Consider the following 3,325-nt stretch of genomic DNA (forward strand, 5'->3'; position numbering starts at 1 on the left):
CCCCCCCACACCCCTCCCCTCCGCCAGACGAGAGATACGCACACACACTCTTGAGTCGCTCCTATCTCTTGTGCCGAGGATGGCGCTTCTCGTGCTGTGTCGGTCGCCGCCGCTGCCTTCCGGAAAAAGCCATAAATCGGATGTCCCGATTCCCCAGACGCGCTCAACAGCACCTCACGCCCGGATGCACCTACAGGAAAAAGGAACAGACAGATAGATGGAGGAGGAGGAATAGATTGTAGAATATTTGAGTCGAGTATGCTCGCTGGAGGTAGCCTTACCAACTCTACCGTATATTACAGGAGTTGACGCATTCCTAAAATATTTTTTTTAGTCCGCAAGTAGAAAAAAACACATTCCAGTCTGTGTCGGTTTAAAATTTTAATCAATTACGAACGCATGAAGATTTTCACAGCTTTTATTTATCGATGTAGGTGGTTGTTTTCGGGAATTGCTGCGTAGGTAACATTTTTACACTCAACGTTTCGCTCCTCCTACTGGGAGCGTTATCAAGAGAAAATGGGAGGGAAACCGTTCTCTTCCTGAGTTTATATAGGTTTCATATAACCTCGGCCGCATATGGAGAGGGTTACTGGCCCAATCTAATGACCAACGGCTATCGCCTTCCGTGTAAATTCAAAATCGGGTCAACAATGGGTTAACGAAACCTGTGTAAGCTCGGGACGAGAACGGTTTCCCTCCCATTTTCTCTTGAAAACGCTCCCAGTAGGAGGAGTGAAACGTTGAGTGTAAAAATGTTACCTACGCAGCAATACCCGAAAACAACAACCAACAATTACGTACGGATTAGCTCCCCTCGCTGGAATTACTTTTTGTTTTTATCACTATCCCCAGCCTACTTGGCTGACTCCAGTGAACTAATCTAAAATCGTTTCAGGTATGAAAATTATTATTTGTCTTAGTGTGGTAGGTAGTTACTTAAGGGGAAGGAATATTGTTGGGTATGAAAGCGGAGTCGGGAGTTAAGCGCCTTGTTGTTAGGGGTCGGAGAATGATTCCAAAGTTTTCGATCATTTCATTACTTGTTCGAGGAAGTGAATTTTTGAAGACGTTCATGTTCACCTTGAGGTCGTGGAGAGTGTTAGTAATCTGATACGTACGCATTGAGCCTTTGATCGTTGACCTTATGACGTTTACATTCCGGTCTCAACTCAAAAAAATAGCTTTTTTTTTCGAGTGAAATTTTGTCGGGTCCAATGTCGTGTTGGATCTCCGGATTTTTTTTCGGAAATGTTGTCAACCCTGGAACGAAGCATGGGAGTGAGAGATAGAGGAGGAGTGCGGCGGACGACCGTCGCTTGTTTTCAATCGTATTTCTTCCCAAAGGGACGCAGAGGAGAAATTTCAAGCCGCCGCGCACCTCCGGTCGCTGGAATCGCATTTTACGGAAGAGTGACTGCGCGCTTTTCGAAAGGCAAACGGAATTTCCTCTGAGGCTCGGAGCAGCCGCGTTTTCATATCGAAGAGGGACATACACGCGCGAACATATATTTCATTTTTTTTGCAACAGCATGGCATTTTTCCTTGAACACTTCCAGTTTTGGGAAAAAAATGGGAATCTGCCACAAAAAAGCAGTTGCAGTAATATAGCCGTAATTTAAATACTAAAATAGATAATGAAATTAAGGTAACTAAGAGTTAATGCTAATTTGGCTTTAATAATTCGGCACTAAGCAGTAAGTTCATTCCCTTGCATTCAAAATGACAATTGGTTTACGTCGTCTATCAAGCAAAGACGTTTCATTATTACGTTAAGTACTTACATCATTTTTTCCACAAACGTCTTTGGATGATAGTTACTCAAAACAGATTTATACATATTAGTTAATCTATTGCTGAGCTATTGTGCATGTATTAAGAATAATTTTAAGCCTCGGTGAGTTTTTACATGAAATGGATAAAAAAGACATTTTACGTGTATCTTCTGAGTCTTCCTATATGAATACAAAGCAAAAAAAGGCAAAGATCAAAAAATGGAAACATAACATAAACACAAAACTGTAACTTGGAAAAAAAATCATGAAAGATCTATTTAAATTTTCATCGACTCTAGTTTTATTTCTAATTATAGCTAGCCAAGACCGCTAGGATCTTTCAGGATCGCTTCTCTTCGATACGGGTGATTTCTACGAGGTGGCTCGCACGGAGACTTCCACCATTGCTTCTTCCCAATGGATTGAAAAAAAAATCCTTTTACGATTTTAACGAGCAAATTAGTCAGCTTTTACTAGTGAGGGCCAAAGGATCTCAGTGCTTGTGTTACGGAAGCGAAGAACCAACGTTTTAAGAGCGGTGAGATTTCAGCGTTGAGGACGAACTACCACTACTGGAGGATAACTCGCAATGATAAAAAGGTTCCCATGTTTTCCTAGATAAATATCTCAATGATTTTGTGAGTTGTATTATGCAGGGAATTTTATTCTAATTTCGATTTTCTCCTTCGGTGATTCAGATTGTTGATATTTCGGATAAGAAAAAATGAGCGCATGAAAGTAACACGAAAAAAATACATGACGTTATTGTTAATGGTAGTGGCAATTCGTTGTCCTCGAAACGTAAATTTGCCGTTCAATGTCTTCTCAATAAGTTTAACTGGAAGCAGGAAGTGAAGACGAAGGAAGTAATGCAGAATGTCATGAACAAATACTTTTTCAATACGTATTTCCAGATAGGGGACGAATGCAAGAGAACCAGCGACAGGTTTGAAATAAAACGTCGATGTTGGTTAGAGAAGGGTATACCCACCTGACATGCATAATAATCCCCTAGAGACTCCTTGCACAGTTTGTAACCTATTATTGTTTAACGCATTCGTGTTGGCTTCACATTCCTCCTAGGCGATTTTATATCACTATTGTCATCTAATTCCTCGTTTTTCTAGGTAAAGCAGCAAAGAAAGGCCTAAGAAACACTTTAAGAGGTATTGTAATAGGTCTTACAATAAAAGAAGAAAAGTGACTGATTTGAGAAAGCAACAGCAGCTGAGCTATCAGTAGCCACATCTATGACACTGCGCTCGTAAGGGAATGAAGCGGCTACGAAGATAATTACTCGCGGGACACGAACCCGCGATTTCTTGTATGGCAGGTGAGGACTTTACCCAGCCGACACCTAAGTCTATAACATGATTTTGACGAAATGCCTGCTTACAAAATGTAAATAATATCGTAAGAAATTTCGGAAAAGGTGTAAACTCAAAAGGACCTTCGCATCCACAGGCCTATTTTTTCAGCGCCTGAGAGAGGAACACGGCTTCTGCTATTTTTAATTGGCTTACCGGCATTTAGGTGTCACGTATCAACTC

Source organism: Ischnura elegans, chromosome 1 (assembly GCF_921293095.1).
Source record: "Ischnura elegans chromosome 1, ioIscEleg1.1, whole genome shotgun sequence".
Taxonomy (NCBI): Eukaryota; Metazoa; Arthropoda; class Insecta; order Odonata; family Coenagrionidae; genus Ischnura; species Ischnura elegans.